Genomic DNA, 18820 nt, shown 5'->3' on the forward strand with positions numbered 1-18820 from the left:
AAGAGAAAAAGAATGTTTATTGTTTTTATAGTATAACAATGTTTTTATTAATGTTGTATTAAAAAACAAACAAAGCAGAAACCCACCTACCTGAGGCAAGCAAAGCTGCATTCTGCAACACAAGGTTTTATCTCTCTTTGCAGCAATCTGATATTTATGTGAGGTTCACATTCTGCTGACTTATCCCATCAGAGATCTGTCGTGGTGAAACAAACCAGAAAGGAGCGGTCAATATTTTTGTCAATACATACACAAAAAAAGTTTCTGTCTGAGGTTTATTGTCTTTGCATGAAATAATTTTAGTGAAGAAAATTTGATATCCAGATTTCTCCTGAAAATTTTTTCCATGTACATTGACTATGAATTAATTTCCACTTTCCTTCTTCACATATAGAAAGGAGTTCAGTTCAGGCTGTTTTCCTGGACATGGTGTTTCACTTCAACTGATACTTTAAAAACCAAACAAGAAAAATACAGTGAGACATGATGAGAAAATCTCCAAAGATTTAGAGCATAGGTTGCAAAAGTATGGTCCAGATGTAAATTGTCACAGACATATAGACCTTAATGGAATTTCTCTGATACATGCCAACTGAAGGTCTAACCCAGAATGTTCATGGGAAGACTTGAATGTGTGAAACTGGGCGTCCAATTGAGAATAAATTAACTTTCTTGGACAAAACAGATCACATTCATTTGGAAAGGAGCCCCACTAGTTGGCATTGATTTTAAAACCATTTTTTAAGCACCATTAACAGTGCCTGATTCAAACCCAATGAAGTCAGTGGAACAGCTCCCTTTAATGGGTCTGGAATCAGGCACGTCATGAAAACTGTTTCACCATATGTTTCAATGACATTTAAGTTCATTCGTCTTGCTTGGAGAATTCTTCATTCAGCTACTCACAGCTTGAGATTCTCAGTTCTTTGGACATTTTTGGTTGATTCCGTTTTTGTTTGGAAGAAGATGGAATGGGAAGAACTCAGGGAACTTTTTAGGCTAGGAAAAATAATAAGCGTTCTGGGGTTGGCTTGAGGAATTGAGAATTTTTTTTAATGCCAGTTTAATTCTGATTGCTTGAACTTTGATACAAAAGAGAAAATTACTGGTATGCCAGAGATAGCGAAAGTTTCAAAATTCTTTTTCCAAATTTATTTTGATTTGAAAGGAGGAACAAAATAGAAGCCAGAACCTTCAGTTTTGAAAGATCAGGAAACACCATGCTAAGATCATTTTTGGTGTTTGTGGCAGCTTTACTGATGACACACATTTATTACAGGATGATTATCCTTCAAAACTGTAATAATGCACCACCAGAAATACAGCTGTCATTGCTCTCCATACTTTTACTATAACAGTGACAGCATTTCGGATGTGCCTCCAACAAGATCAATATGATCCTGTAGGGAAAAAAGACATATTTATGCATGAATCTTCATAGAATTGTCTCATCTTTAAGAGTTTAAAATCTTCTGTGAACTGATGAGCATCTATAAAGAAAAACTGGTTATTACTAGAAAGAGTAAATATGAATGGAAAATAAGAAAAATGTGTGTGCAAAATTCATGTCTGGAATTCGTTTTTCTGAGTTACGAGGCACTAGTTAGTCTAAAACTAAAAATAAAGACAAGCTGAAAAGAATTCTAATAGTGTGGTTTCTTTTGAACTGCAAATTGACACAGACATTTTATGGGTTGAAAAAAAAAAAAAAAAAAAGTGAGGCAAATCATCTACCAGTGTGAAACAGTGAACGTATGCAGCAAGGGATATGAATTCCCTCACAATGGTGATAACTTCCATATTCAGCAGAGGTAGATTTAAAATGCGGTTGAGTCATGCTAGTTTTTTGCTGTCAAATCATTGCAATTTCAAAGGCATGACCAAGGAGTTATGCACATGGAATATCTTACTGTAAAATGAGGAACAGGGCCTGTGGTAAAAAAAACATATACTTTAAAAATCCAGACAAGCTTCTCTCTGCTGCAACCTCCCATCCGCTATCACAACAGCAGGAATAATAACAAAAAAGAAAAAAAAAAATATGGTTAAGGAAAATTTTGCACCTATTGGTTAGTCCCCTAGTATTCTGGGGTTTTATCTTTCCTTATAAAAAAAATAAATATTTAAAGACACCTTTTTGAAAAAAATAATGTTTGCACTGTGCTGTCACCCTAGAATACTGGACTGAGGAGAACAACATAGAGTTCTGGATAATTGTTCTTGAGCAAATTTATTTTGTCTGTCAAGGACTCTTCATGGCTCTTCACAAAATTATTTAAACATCTTAGTATAGTCCCACTGAAGGAAGTATTTGCATATGAACACAAAATTTTAATTGCAATAATTTATGTAAATATGAATGTGATGGGATTTCTGAAACTGTTTTATGCCTAATGGGTATTCACAATCTCTTACATATCTTCTCCCTCCACAGTCAGCAGCTGCATTAGCACACTACCTCCCTGAGGCATCTGGATCCCTGCTTCCCTTTGGAAAATCACCATTTTCACCTGCACTGCATTTTTGAAAGCCCTATAAAGTGTTTCAGGAAAATCAAACATAATAATTTAAGCAACAGGTCCTTCCTAACCTAACTCATTTGGCTAAAATGAATTAGGAAGTCACTGCAAGTGAAAAGTTGACAAGTTCCAGCAGAGAGGACCCATGAGCATTAGGGCTGGCAAATCTCTCAGCCCTCTTGTTGAAGCCAGCAGAACTTGGATATACTCATACCAAATGCACCCAAAGATGTCCTCTAGACAGAACTAAAAATCAAATCTACTTAAATCTTGCGAGAAAGCACAGAAAGGGAAAAGATGGTAGATATTAGCCTATTGGCTTGCTCTGTTTTGTGTTGCAGTTAGAAGTCATCTTGATATGATACAGCCCAGCATAAGCACATATGGAATGAAATGTGACATGCCATAAACAAAGTATTTTAAATGAAACTTTTTATAGCCTTAAGAAATAGAAGAAACAGTCACACGCTGCTCATTAGCTTGTAAAAGTAGACACAATGGCTTGTTTTGTAGGAAATTTCAATTCATGCCCATAAATCAAGGAACAACATAAGCAGTTCTGATTCTAGTTTGTGGGAAAATGTTTAATTGCTTATTTATTTGATTTGCTGCTCTAAAATGTATTCTTATATGATGTATTCTTACATCTTGTGTCTGCAAAGAGTAGAGAGATGTTTCTTAAAAGCGTTTTTTAGAGTGACTTGGTATCGGTCCAGTGCTCTGATGTCACTGGAACAGAAACAGAACTCTGTCTGGATTTATTAGAAGGGGAAAGACTCTTTTTAGTTTTCTCTGTTTTATTGCATCTTTCTTGACATTAAACTCCGGTACTCAGTGCAGATGTAAAGTTTTTCTTTAAAGTACTATGCCAATTACTGACACATAATGTCATATAAATTATTGTAAATTATTAGATAAAATGTACTAATAAAATCAGGTCTATGAAACACTTGAAATTTGATTTCTCCTTTTAAATCAGCACATTAAAATTGTTAAATGTAATATATTTATCACATATAGCGTATGTTTGCATAGTAAAAATAAAATATTAACTTAATTATCCTTATTATTTATTGTCAAATAAATTTTCTGATAGAAAGACATTTAGTAACTTCTGTAGGCTTTATTGTAAGATTACATGCTTTCTCTGTAGTGCGGTTGCAGGACAAAGGACAGATGTCATAGATCTCTTCCCAAAGTAACTCCTTCTTTCCCTAAAATGTCTCATTTTTATCTGTAAGCTGTAAAATTCATACTCCAACTTGTAAGCTACATCCCTGACTTCAACACCTCAAAATATGCATTTTTTATCATATTCTGCTAGATAATGTTAACTTACCATAATGTTGTCTACCATCATAGTGCTCTCATAGGAGATAGCTTTTGCACATATTGGAGAATGTAACCTTATTTCCTCTCTTCTGTACTTAAAAGATAAAATGTCCACATTAATTCATTTACAAACATATAGACTAAATGCTCAAATATACTATGAGGCTAATTATGTTTATTCACTTTAGTAATAATCATAAAACCTTGTGCTCAAATAAACCTTTATATATACTCATTTAATTCTTCTGTTGAAGAATAAATACTTTCATGCCTCTTGGAGAAATAAATGAATGAAAAGAACATTTTAAATTAGGTCTCTCCAAAGCATAGATTTCTGGATTTGTACAACCATTATTTCAAGAATTATCAGTAAAGCAATAATTCATACATTTCACATCAGACAAAAGATCACATAGGATCACAGACATTAGAGAGAGAAATATATTTTACTCATTTAAACCATAGACATATAGAAAGCTTTGGGTTATTTACAGAAGGATTTGGAGTAGTTTTTTGAAACTTCAAAAATAACTTTTTTGAATGGTCATGAACAAAATATATATACACCTCTGAGTAAAAAGCTGTTATAGTTTCTGAGCACTTCTCTAAAGTCAAGAATTAGGTTGAGGTGAATGCCAGGCAATTTAAAATAAAATAAAGAAGAAAGAAAAATGTAGATCATCATAACAGAAATAATAATGAAGTAATCTATTTGATATCTTTTTGAAAATTTTGAAATCTCTTTTGAATTGTTAGTAAGCCATACAGTGCAGTTGCTACACCATGTGTGGTTATATTGGCAGATCTAATTTTGAGCAATCAGGGTACTGCAACCTTCATGATTCATTCAAGGCAACAATTAAGAGCATGAATTTATAATTTAACTGTGCTCAAATAATTTGATTTAGAGCTCTCTGAAGAATGTGGAGGGAATGAGTTTCTCTGCTGATTTTTTTTACTACTTTTAGGCAGTGAATTTGAGCTCATATAATAACATTTCTACAGTTACTGGGGTAAAAGGTATTGCAGGTAAAGGAAGAACAACAAAGACTGGGAAGAGATGTGATAACCTTTAGTTTGATCAGATTAGGAATATCTGGGAACATCTGGATGAATCACTGTTTCACAATTTCCCAAACTCTTGCACAACAGTAGATAAGACGTTAGCAGGTAGGAATATTTAGGAGGAAAACAATTAGCCCATTCCTAGTGCACTATAAGTTTGAAAAAAGCCTATAAATCCTAGGGTTTCTCCGAAAATATTTTTACAATAAACATAATAAGAGAATTTGTGGTTTAGTAAGTTAAGTAAGGAAAGAATAAACCTATCATATGAAAAAGACTTATTTAATATAATAAAACAAAGGTTAAAAAGGGACATGACTCTTCCTCATAAAATATGAATAGCTCAGTACTAGAGAGGGAAAAACAATGCTGGCACCAGAATAAATAGGAGAAAACTGACCATTAATAAGTTAAAGCTGAAAATTGGAAATCTGTTTCTTGCTTTTTCTCTAAAAACCCAAGAAATGTACAAGGGTAAAAAATGTAAGTAGTTTGAGGGAGAAAACTTCCATACATTTTACTTAAATTTAAGATTTACATTCTTGTATTGAGGAAGATTGATTCATTATACTGAATATTGTGGAAAGAAAAAAAAAAAAAGTGGGGAATTCAACCAGGAAGTATATTTTGATCCCTTTTGCTTTTGAAGTTAAATAACTCCAAACAAAAGTAATTGCTTCATGTTCAAGCATTTCATAGACAGTACATAATTACATTTAATTTCACACTAGATACATTGCTTCATATGGCTATAATAAAATTGTATATTTGCACAAATTTCCTCCCTAAAAAGGTGGTAATAACTCCACTCTACCATTTGGCTTACCGAGACTGAGCAGTTTTAACCAGGAGAGAAGACGTTTTGGGACTGAGTTTTTCATTCAAGCTCTTGTGTTTGCCTGGAGCTACGTAAACATATGTGACTCATCATTTAAGGAAAGAAAACAAACAACAAAAAGGGAGAAATGAACTTACTATGTTCACTATGTAATGAACTGTCACTATGTAATGAACGTACTATAAACCAGTAATTGTGAATTAACCATTTTGGATTTCAGATAATCAGAGACTTTCCACAGATTCCAATGGAAACCTTATAGTCAGTAATATGTTAATGAGTATAACATTATATCATAAGTTATATCATAACTTATTATATTATATATAATTATATATTATAACATTATATCATAAGTCATTATACCATAAGTATCCTAGCAAGATGTTTTAAAGACAAAAAATAGGGAGAAGAACATATTTCATTTGTATCCATTCCCCCATTCTCTCTCTCTCATAACTAGGAGACAAGCAAATGTATGTTTCCTTCCCAGCACTACAGCCCAATCTTTTTCTCTAAAATAAATCCAAAGGAGGCTAGACCTTCTTCACATAGTTTAAAGCAGAGGACTCAATACCAGATTTCATTTCTACCCCTTTTCCTCATGTTTAATTAAATCCTGTGCTGCTTTTTGCTCTCTTTAAGAGGGAAACGAGAAAATATTGCAGGATTTTACTAATGAAAACTCAGGATTTACACTGCCCTTTCTCCCTGCCAAGACTGGTATCCCACAGGGACCACTCAGGGTTTTCCCAGGATAAGAAGAAAAGCTCCAAAGAGTGGGGTTCTATGTGTGCAACACCCAGGAGCATTATACCAGGTCTGGATTGTTCTTTCCTCATACTCCATCCATATTTGAGAGTGCACAGTGCCTTCAAGTGTGTCATTTAAGTTTGATTGCAGTATTCCTTAGAAAGAGCCATGGTTTATATTTCAAAGACTGCCAAAAGGCTTGATTAATAACAGCCTAGGAGGTTTCTGGAGTGTGTGAAAGATAGCTTCTCTGCACACTGGTGAGTGAGCCAGCTAGGGAGAGTGCCCCTGCACCTGGTGTTTGAGAACAGAGGGCTGGTGATATGATGGCTGGAGACCATGGGATCTCTCAAGCCTTCTCTCAAGCACCCACCTGCTCCAGGGGGGTTTCCTCTACAGGCTGCAGGTGGATCTCTGCATTCCCATGGTCCTTCATGGGCTGCAGGTGCTTCATGCTTTGCACCATGGTCTGTAGGGGAATTTCACCTCTGGACCACCTCCTCCTCCTCCACTGACTTTGGTGTTTCCAGAGCTGTTCCTTTCACATAGTCTCACCCTGTTCTTCTCTGGCCACAATTACATCTGTGCAATAACATTTTTTTTTCCTTCTTCTTAAATAGGTTATCACCATTTCTAACTGGCCCAGCCTTGACCAGAGGCATGTCTATCCTGGGAGCTGCCAGAGATTGGCTCTGCTGGACATGGAGGAAGCTTCAAGCAACTTCTCACAGAATCCACCCCTGTAGCCCCTCCTGCTACCAAAGCTTGGCCATACAAACCCAACGCACAACCCCCTGCAGCACTACAGGCTGGGGACAGAGGGGCTGGAAAACTGCCCAGCAGAAAAAGACCTGGGTGTGCTGGTCACCAGCAGGTGAATGTGAGCCAGCTGTGCCCAGGTGGCCCAATAACATCCTGACCTGTGTCCTCCATAGTGGAGCCAGCAGGAGCAGGGCAGTGATCCCTGTGATTGACACTGGTGAGGCTGCACCTCAAGGCCAGTGACCAGTTTTGGCTCCCTCACTACAAGGAAGACATCGAGGGGCTGGAGTATGTTCAGAGGAACTGGTGAAGGGTCTGGAACACAAGTATTGTGAGCAGTGTCTGAGGAAACTAGGGTTGTTTAGCTGGGACAAAAGAAGGCTCAGGGGGGACCTTGCTGCTCTCTGCAGCTACCTGAAAGGAGGCTGCAATGAGGTAAGGGTCATTCTCTTCTCCCAACTAACAAGAAGTATGACAAGGGGGAGTGGCCTCAAGTTGTACCAGGGGAATTTTAGATGGGATATTAGAAAAAAAATTCTTCACAGAAAGGGCTGCAAGCACTGGGACATGCTACCCAGAGAAGTGGTTGAATCACCGTTGCAGAGGGTGGTGCAGATGTCGTGCTTAGGGACATGGTTTAATGATGGGCTTGGCAGTGACTCAATGACCTTAGAGGTTTTTTTCAGCCTAAATGGTTCTATGATTTTCATCTATTTCCAATATTGTATGAAAAGCATTAACCCATTGGCCCTAGAGTGGCTTATTGTCTGTGTTATTCATGTCAATTAAGCATGTTAGACCCCATGGGTTTTCATAGTTTCTATTATGTGTTGCTGGTCTTATGAAAACTGGTGTAATTAAGGCCTTTCACTTATGTACGTGAAAAGATTAACTTGATAAAATGCTGAGTGTGAAAAAAAAAAATCTGAGGAAGATAAAAGGAAAATGTATTCTCTTCATATGAATAGAAAGCATAGGTCATTAAAAGCACATAGGCTTAACATAAAAACACTGAACACACTCAGGTGTTAAGGATTAAGGATTTAATTAGGATGGACAATCAGTTCCCATGTAATTTGGATTTCTCTTTATTGTTTAGCACTTGAACTCAGTATGTAGGGTAATGTGAGTAATAGTTGAACCCTTTTAATTTTCTTCTTGTTGTTCAGGGGCTTTTTGAAATTCATCATATGAATAGTTGCAAAATTGGCAGTACCAGCTAGTAAAAACAGAATCCAACAGACAGAAGAAGTGAAGGGAGCTTCTACTGTTTCTCCTAAGATACTGTTTTCTTATTGAGGAGGACATGGGAAAGAGTTTGGTAAAAGGAGGCAGCAAGCTTCATCCTAACTACCCAGCTTTTCCTTTGATCACCTTCTCCACAGCACCAGTGCTCCAAGATGTTTCCTTAGCTGGGACTCCTGAAAATCTTTTTGGAACATCAGGCTTGCAGAACTCAGTATATTTTGGGCTTCACCCTCTCTGTCCCTTCGCCTTTCACAAGTGAAAAAGTTCCACTTGAGAAAACATATTCCCCTCTTGTCTTCTTTTTGGGAGTTACTTAAAAGAGAAATCTCAAGTAGCCAATGAAGTAACAAAAGCATTTTTGGCATACTGGCTCTTTGAGAAGTTTATAAATCCGATCTTTTCAAAAGAAGCATTCCTTTAAGAAATAGGAAAAACTTCCTTTAAAGTTCATTTTCTTAAAGAAGCCATTTGTCACCCTCTCAAATCTAGTTAAAACATTTTCTAAAACTGTTTAATAACAAACATGGCTTTTTTCTTAAGCATCAAAAGTATGTGCTGCTAGCATATTCTCTGAAGCCAATAAATACCAGCTGATCAGCCTTGAATCCTTTTAGGAAGTTTAAAACAGCTGTGCTGCAAAATGAAGTGAGAAAAGCAGCAGGAACAGGCTTTGGCAAGCCTGGATTTGTTCATAATGAAACAAAGGTTCTAAATTATTTCAGTGCTGGTAACCTGAAAGCTGTAACTCCAGCTATTCACTTCTGTGAGTGAATAGCACGCACGAATGACCCAGCAGACAAATTAATTCAGCTGCAATTGGGACACAAAAAAAAAGTGATGCCTTTTTAAATTTATTTATAAAATAAGTGTTCAAATACCTTGCAGTCTTAAAATATGTCAGTTAGATCCTCCTGAACCATTTGCAAAGTCAGAAAACAGGAAGGAAATTAACCCCTGACAGATGAAGTGTGCTTAGTTAATTAGCCTAATATGAGAGAAAAAGCTGTTAAAGTACTCAAAGGCATTGTACAACAAGAAGTATTTAGTCCTAAGTATTGGGTTTTTTAATCAACTCTACTAATGTAGTGTGTTGTTTCAATAAATCGGTTGCAACCCAGCATGCCATGAGGTTTGCCTTCTTTCTTAGGCAGCCAATCTTTCTTCAGTGCTCTCATTCCACTGCTAGGTATATTCAGTAGACAGCCTTACCTAATGGTTTATTTCTTTTGATGGTGACAATAGATAATTGTTTCTTGTTTAACTACTGCTTACAGATTCAGCAAAATGTTGGACTGTTGACTTGAATATTAGCTGTGGCTTTGGCACCTTCTTTTTCCCTTGATGGATTTTGGTCAGCACACAGGGATAGTCTTATTCACTTTGTTAAAGCTCAGTTTCAGATTCAACTTCTGCAATAGCTCTTTGACAGAAAAAGAGGACATAACCTTATTTGATGCTTAGAGGAATAAAAGTCTACCAGATTCTTACAACTGTAGAAAGAAATAGACAAATGTTTGTTGTAATTCTAGCTCCTTTCTTTGATCTTATTGAATAAAATTCAAGAGTCATTTCTCACACAAATAGTTTCCATAAGAAATTTATTTCCAAACATTGGTCAAAATGTCAAATGACCAAATTTAGGTGTTTTAATCTCATATGTTGAGTAATGGACTTTCTTACTGATGAGGTTCTAAATGCAGATTACGTAGTCTTTCCTCCAGAGAAAATTATAATTAGCCTATTCACAATTTTGTGCCAATCTGAAAGTGGTCTATCAACTCAAAATGCCAGTAACACCTCATTGTTTATTTCAAGAAATCAGTCAGTAAAAAATGTTACTGAATAGCACTAAACACAATTATATACACTCTGTCCAGTTTCTCCTGGTCATGTATCGAACCATCTATCCTTCCAGTGAAAACGTATTCATCTCTTTATGTTGTTAATATAAAAAGAATTTTGACTTTTGGTTTTGATTCTCTTTTTTTGCTAATGTTCCAAAGTATCAGGCAAAACGATGCCATATGTATATAATCATTCAAGAAACTCTGGACAGACATTCAAGGAAATGTTTCTTGGCACATTCTGATCTCCTCCCCAAAACATTCCTGATCCTATTGAGGGTTCTGGTGAAATGTCCTTAGAAAATAATGGATTCCAGGACAAAACTTCAATCTCTGACAAGAACTATTCAGTAAAAACACCATCCTGAGAATCAAGAAACTTGTTTTCTCAAACTTAGACTCCACCCTTTTCTGTTCACACTTACTTTTGTGAGCTACTTTAGATGAGATTTCTGGAGACCAGAAGTTCTTAAATATTGCTGCCTTGTGCTCTTTCACACACACCCACACTCTCCGTGTAAGAATTAAAGATCAGAGGTTGGTTTCTCCCAGTCCAGTTCAGTAAGGCACATGAGGAGTTTAGAAGCCATTGAGAATCAGAGGAGACAGGGCTGAGCATGTGAAGGTAGAATGAGAGATCCCAGAGTTGCATCAGAGAGAAAAATCACCAGACAACACCAAAATTAAGGGCAAAGAAAACTTTTGTTTACTGGATACCTTTTAACAACTCAGTGCTTCAGGGCTTGATCACAAGGGCGTATCTGAGCAGCAATTTCCTCACAACCAGGGTACTCTTTATTTGCTTCACAGTTGGAGTCATCTAGTTAAAACTTTGTGCTTTTTCTCTGACCCAGACACCTCTTTCCAGGTGAAATCTTTCTTTTCACACCCATAACCACGGCAGCAACACTTCCTCCCAAGCTTCGTATCTCACTCATCTATTCTACAGAGGGGACGATTTCCCCACACACATCTCCTGTGTAAGGGTGGCTACTCTTACAGATTTACTTTCTTGACAAATAAGAGAATTAGGAAAAAAAAACTATAAGGAATAAGAAACTGGCCTTAAGAAAGTTAACAGTTTCTATTTGAAATAAAAAAAGAATTGAGTAAAATTCCTAGCTGCCCAAAGATGATATAGCCTGACAAAATTTCTACTTAATCCTGATTTTTATTCTTAACAAGATAAACTGCATATAAGATATATATTAATCTGTTTGAGTTTACAGAAAAAATACTCAGCACCTATGGACACTCAGCTGGGAGAAACACCTCTTGAAAAGGCAATACTTTGGCATGCACAGGATTCTGAATATGGCACAGGTTTCAGAGTATGACACCACATTTTGAGTGCACAGAGCAGGGAACCCAGATGGTGAGCTACAAACAAAATGACTTGTAGCCAGCAGATCCAGATTATACTAAATTCCTCATCTCTGATCTAGGAATCATACTGTGCTAGAAAGATGCAGAGATATGCTAATATGCATCATTAGCATTTCCAGACTTGTACCTGTTGCCTGGGAGATGCTCTCACCAATTCTTGAGGTTGTGGAGAGATTTTGACATCTGTAAAAGACTACAGTCTTTTTCTGCAAAAAAACTTCAGCAAGGAATTGGAGGACAGGAAGAGTTCAGGTCATTGGGTTCTTAAATCAATATCAGTGGTAGTAGGAGCAAGAGTAATAGAAATATAAAAGGAGATTATGAAAAAAATCACCAAGGTAAAAACATGTGAGATACATCTCAGGTTAGAACAATAATGTTGTTGCCAATTTGAGCCCAGTGAAAATAATAGTTATTAAGGTTCAGAGCTCTCTAATTTTTTTTAATGTTATATGTATATAAAATCAATCATTTCCAATGGATCAAGATGCTAGTTTGATGGTTTCTGAAGGACCCATCACATTTGTTTGGACTCTGCCTTTGCAAATCGCTAGCAGAGTAGCTAATGTAGATGACAGCAGCCTGACCTACAATAAACTTTCCCAGAAAATAATCAGAGAAATGCTTGCTCAATTAGCTTTATTTCTGCCTCTTAAGGAGTTCTTTTCAATTTAAAAGTTTCCTATTGTGACCGATTCAAGCTGTAAACAATTCAGATGGTGTCTTTCTCCCTGCCAGATGGGGATTTTTCTGTAAAATTACCAGTAATCGGTCTTCAGTTTTCGTCCATCAACTATTTTGGGAAAAAAAAAAAAATCTGAATTTTTAACCATTCTATATTATCATGATGAAAGGAAGTCCAAGCTTATTGTCTTAGTACCTCTAAGCCATAGTTAGCTTATCAGTAACATGCCCAGAAACTTGTGGTATCAAGTATAAAATCCAGTAATATATCACAGCATTTTAAGTCACATCACATCTTACCTCAGTTATATATATTTTTAGATTGTCTTTTTCTCTCCCTTTCATTTTCCTTTGTTCTTCCAGAAAATTAAATATATTCATATAATTTATGATGGATGGTGAGTAGTGAAAAAAAGTTAACAATTAGTAAACTTGCATCTATATTGCACCTGTTGATACTGGGGGCACTTAGGCATTGTATTAAAAAAAAAGAGAGAATGTACTGATGATATCCCAACACAGCTCTGCTTTAAATAGCCAAGAAACATTTGCACTGGGATGTTTGGTAAAAATCACAAATGACATGTTGTTTGGACCCTTTCATGCACCCTCACAACAGTGCTGAGTTAGACCTTGGAATTACCAAAACAAGAGGAGGTGTCCCAGTTTTCTTGTGAATGTCAAATTAGTCACCTAAGAACCAGGTGTGTTCCAAGACAGCTGTCAGTGTTGGGTGTGAAGAGTGGATGTAAAATGCACGTAATGAGTCATGCTCTGAAGATGCTGGCATTTCTCCTCACCTCTCGTTGGACTACAGAATGTGCTCAGCCAAGAGTAAGCACCTAACACACAGGGTCATCACTTATGTGCATTATAATCCATCCAAACTCTATCCTTGCTTTCACCAGGATGACTGATGGAGTTCATTCATTAAACAAAGCTACCTCTGAGCAAGCAGAGTTTTCCACTGAGCCACTCTTTTGCACTCCATTTTGTTTTGTAGAAAGCAGCAGTTCAAGAAAATATTTTTCTGCACTATTTTTGCGCTCATTCCCTAAAGCAAAGATGTGTCTATATTGTAAAGGATTGCATATGCAATAACTTACTCTCATTTCCCTCAGAAAAAGAAATAAATTGCTTTGATAGAAACTAATTGTTATTTTCATCAGGCTTACAGAGTTTGATCATTCATTGTGTGTGCATGATGTTTTTTGCTGCTTCATGACCTTTGTGACATCAAAAGACTTCCTTTTGTCTTTTGGCCACATTAGCAATCCCAAAACTTATGTTTTGATCCCAGGTTCCTATTGTTCCTCAGGACTCTGTGTTATGCATTCCTCAGTAGAGAAAACCCCACAGTCAAATCACTTGTGGGAACAAGATGCATGTCTTAATTTTAACTGATACAATGCATAGGCAACTGCTCTTTAAACTGTAATTGTTGAGCCTGAACAAGCATCCATTGAAGACCTCTGCATTGCTGGTACCCTGGTGAGATCACTCGGAAAGCCAGTGGTTCGTGGTGTACAACAATATGCTAAAATGCCCAGAGGAATTAGGACGCTTTCTTAGCGTTGCCTGTAAACTTTTCTTATTGGCTTGCCTTTTCTTGTATATGCCACTCATAATTAACTACAGCAAAAGAGGGCCCAGCAAGGAAAAGCAATTTATCTGAAAGCCCTCATTCTTTTCTCAAAATGTATGAAGCCTTATTTTGTACTTCCAGCTGGCCAGCATTTCCTTTTTGTTTGCTGAATAATGATCTGATTGTCTCAAATAATAGAAAAGCTGCTAGAGAAGCTCAAAGATGATGAAAATTTGCACTCATCTTTGCTGTTGGAACTTCTATACTGGTAAGGAGTCACTGCCCTTCTTGCCTAGAAGTGAGGAGCATATATGATCACAGCATGAATAAGTGGATATTTCAGCAGCTACCTCACATGATGAAAAAAAAAAAAAAATGGGAAGTTTGGATATTTGGGCAACAAAATATCCAGTAAGTATTATCATCCATACAGTGCCATTTATGCTAGCATTCCTTCATCTGTTAGAGACAACTAGTTGACTCCAGTTTTCCTGAGGAGAGTTCTTAATCTTGTGGAAGATTTTGCATTTGTTCAGCTTCTGCACCAGGAGGAGTGCTTGACATGGTAGTATTGTCTAAAAGGATCATGTATGCAACAAGTAAAATACATTTAAAGAATCAAAAGGCTGTGTAAGACACAAGTATGCAGCTCAAAAGCTCTTCCACAGAAATTATGGTTCTTCAGAGCAGGTTTGAAAGGGCTGTGCATAGCTGATTTTCCACATGAACCTTTAGAAACTGGTCAAACACAGATGTTTTGTGCTGACCTGAGAAGAAATCCAATCTCTGTAAACAAATGTTACACTTATAGCTGAGACTCAGGCTTGCAGGAATTTGTATTTCCCCAGTTACATTTTGCTTTTTTAAATGTTAGTAACAAGTTGCTTTTAAGAAAAGGACAAACACTACCATAGACACAAACATAAAAAGACGACATTGCTCTTTCTTCTTAACCACACCTTTACTGGAGTGTCTAAATGTTTGGTCTGGACTGTTTCATCAGTGCCTTGTCCTCTATGCCAAACGACACATTGAAGACACATTAAGGCTGAACAAAAGTCCACTGAAGTCTATATAAATTGCTTCAGTATCTTAAGTGAGCACTGGATGCAGCTGCAAACTTTCAGGTTGTTGCCAAAAAGTGGCATCTGCTGCCACCAGTTATATACTGACATGCTAAAGGCTTGCATGTTTATTAAAAATAAATTTTAAAAAAAAATGTTTCCTAAGCAGCACACAGAGAAATGAAGGGAAATTTTTAGACTGAAAGGAAAAACCCTGGAAAATAATGATTATTAAAAATGGTAAATATTGTTTAAAACATTTCTTATTGCACTGATTTCTTTGCCTTCCCAGTTTGTGCTTTCCAAATGTGGGAAATGAATACTCAAAGCTATTTTGAAGTTAAACAAACCAAAGGTGTTTGTAAATCTGTAAGCAGTTTCACCTTCTGTGTCCTAAAGTCAGCCAGAGCAAGGTTATTTAAACTGAATTTCGAGTGACTGTTTCTGGCTTAATACCTCCTTCTTTTTTAGCAATTTTAGCAATTATTTTTTTAGCAGTTCAGAGCAATTATTTTGGCAGAAATTATAAAACAATGGAAACAGGCCTTTTATAGGGGAAAATGAGAAACACTTCTGAACTCTCACAGGACTGGCAGTGAGCACTGCTTAAATGCTGTCTGTTACAGAGGCTGAAAAGGTTCTTATCTTTGGGTTTACAAAACTACCTGCATTATCTTGATTTTCTCCTCAGTGAATCATTCAGGTGTTTTACGTGTCATAAAAGGTAAGGGGAAATTGTTTAGTGAGCTGCTAGCATGTACAAAATGTTTGGTTTTTTCTTAAATAACATTCCCACATAAAGGATGTTTGGAGTGACTGTTTAAAGAAAGGAAAAAAACATTTGACTTTAAAAAAGCCAAGACCCACAGCGAAGATTAAAAAAGTCAGTGATTAGCTGTGTGTTGAATGCAGTAGCTGTAACTGGCAAAGACAGAGCTAACAACATCTAAGTGATGAAATAAGAGGGTTTTTTTCCCCCAAGTCAAATATTTCAGAGATTTTTCCATGCATATCTTAAATAGCATTTGTCATCTATTTCTCATGGGCTACTAACCAGGTATCATATCATCCTGGTTTATCTGCTGACTCAGACTGCAAACTAATAATTCTTTTCAATTAAACTTGGAGAAATTAATAGAATGAGTGAATTATTTTAAACAAAATCCCAAACTTGCTCATATCCCAACTCCATAAGGCCCAAAGGTGTTGTCTTCCTTGTCCTCTTAAATTAGCCATGTAAGGGATGGTTACAAATCTGAATGCTAGGTCTAAAGATGAAGTGTTATGGACCCCTACCTTTTACACCTTTTCTCTTATGCTGGTGATACTGTCGGAGAAAAAATACAAATGGAAGCAAGTTTCCCTCCTATCCACCACTGCAGGCTAATCTCATGCCTACACATGCTGCCTTTGCTGTCTGTTAGACTCTGGTATTTCTCTGAATTATATTCAGTTCTTAAACTGACAAACCTTCTTGTCTGCTTTACTTGCACATTTCCCCTCAAAGCATTTTGTTAGACTTGTTCTCTGCTGCTTGAGATGTCAAAGCATTACTGACTAGTAGTTATTCAGCACTTGCCAGCCTTTCTCACCTTTCCAGACCCATGCTGGGGTGAGGACACTCCTCAGATGTAATGCTTTGGCACTGGAATTGCATTTTCATCACTCAGGGAAGCACTACAAAGCAGTATGTCTGGAGTCACTCCAAAGTGAGTAGAGCAACTCAAAAGTTGCTTTGATTGCCAGTTTGATTGTCACACAGATCGGGTGAGAGCCTACATGTGCTTGTATTTGGCAGGGTTCCAGGCAGAACACAGATATTGGACACAAGACAACTGGAGAAAAGATCATCAGAGGCATCAGTGTACCAGCCTCTATGAAATTAGGGACATGGGTAGGTGGATAATGAGCTTCAGCTTCCCTCTTAACTTTGCACTTACATTTAGTGATGCAACATCATGGTAAAGGCAGCCAAGCGTTGATGCAGGTGTTTCTGTATTTCTGTGAGATTCATATTTCTTTCTACCTTACCCTCCATATCCCAGCTTAAAACCAGCACAATACCCTCTTATGAAAGCGTTGTGGTTATCTCTGAATCTGAGACCATGCAAACAATCTATAATTTTGTGCATAGTTGAACTGCAGCCATTTTTACAAAACTCATCATGTCTGGGCAAAGTTTTCCACAATTTCTTCTTGATGGTAGGGGGAAACCACCTCCTGTTCAGTGTTAATAACATTTATGCCTATGGCAGTCCTTGAAAGACAGATGAGATCTTCAGTCAGAGTATGCAGAGAACTCTTAACATGCTACAGTTTCATTCTTCATTACTCTTTTATTACTTTTTATCAGCCTAGCAATATAACCCAGATTGTGTTGGTTTGAAGTTAATGATAGATAGAATAATGAAAATTAAAGTGAGTACATGGCTGTGCACTTTGGAAAAGGTATGAAAAGAGTGATTAGATATAACAATATTTTTGGCATTGTTCCTAAATTTAGCATAATATATTAATGGGATCTTGAATGCACTTAAGTGCATCATGAAGAAATAAATCTGCTCACCACTGAGGCCACTGTCACAGCTCATTCATTTCCACTGCTTCACTGTCCAGCACTTCACTGCTTGATCTGCACTTGCTTGAGGTTTCTGGTTCATGTGTTCATCAGTATGAGCAAAAGTCACAAAGCACCATGAGTACTTCTTTCTGGCTGCAATACTAGAGGGACATTTTAAAAAATAGTTGTAGCTGATTAAATTAGAGTAAGATGAAACATTCAAATCCTAAAGACCCACATCCCAGTCAAAACACTGAGTTATTCAAAGCTGGTACCTTCAGGTACTGATGCCTTCAGGTGTCCTCTATTGCTCTGATCAGGACTATAGTGAACATAAAATGAAGGAACCCCACATGAATCCTTTTTCTTCACCTTTGAATCTAACACCAGTGTTCAGAAGCTGCACTGCACTTTCATCCACTATCTTGAAGAGTCATGCCACCTCCCTTAGGCTTTCTGGGAAGATGATAGTGTTTGCAAATGCTTTGCACACTCACTTCTAAAAAGCCAGGGGGACCATATGGGTGTTCTTGTCTGACCTCTCACATAATACAGGTCATAGAATAATTTACCTTGGTACTTTGCAGCAAATCCAGTAAGCTGTGGAAGAACTACAGCATATTTTTTTGATACCTATCTCAATTTAAAGATGTCAAAGGACTACATGATTCACTCTGACTTTAAGTAACTAGTTCAAAAAGTTAAATTTATTCACTTTTCAAAAACTGTGCCTTATTTCTAGTTTAAATTGTTTTCATTTCAACCACTGGCCACAGACTTCCCTACACTTTTATCTGATAAGGAGTCCTTTACTATCACAGACAAGTTTCCCAGGCAAGCATTGTTTTGGATCCTGCTCAGATGAAATCTTACTTTTCTATACTTAAGTATTCAAGAATCAATTGCCATTATTTAAAAAAAATCCAATTAAGTTATTTCATGGGGTATTAACACAAGTGACTAAGACACAAACAGCTCATAAACATTTGTGAGGTAGCAGCATGCCAAGTATACAGAGGAGATTGAAAGGTCTCCAGAGCTAATTTAGAAATGTGTCTTCTTGATGTCTTCATCTTGATCCTGAAATAGCGCTGGAGTTGTTCTGCTAACAGCTACCTCTAAAGGTTTTTGGTTATGTCCTATTCCAGATCACAGCCAAGCATGGCTTGGCTTTATTTAT

General features: G+C 36.8%; 1 long non-coding RNA gene across 2 annotated transcripts in view; it reads right to left on the reverse strand.

The window, feature by feature from the left end:
* The window catches only part of LOC111927196 (uncharacterized), a 52885-nt gene that overhangs the window by 16895 nt on the left and 17170 nt on the right, over window positions 1–18820 (reverse strand). Inside the window, exons 1-2 of one of the 2 annotated variants that reach the window (XR_002863430.2) lie at window positions 3859–3942; window positions 91–196 (exon numbers count right to left, since the gene is read on the reverse strand). This is a non-coding gene — a long non-coding RNA (uncharacterized LOC111927196). Of the gene's footprint in view, window positions 1–90; window positions 197–3858; window positions 3943–18820 lie in introns of those variants that run through there. The other variant, XR_002863431.2, reaches the window with a different exon arrangement.

Source organism: Cyanistes caeruleus, chromosome 2 (genome assembly GCF_971803275.1).
Source record: "Cyanistes caeruleus chromosome 2, bCyaCae1.hap1.1, whole genome shotgun sequence".
Lineage (NCBI taxonomy): Eukaryota > Metazoa > Chordata > Aves > Passeriformes > Paridae > Cyanistes > Cyanistes caeruleus.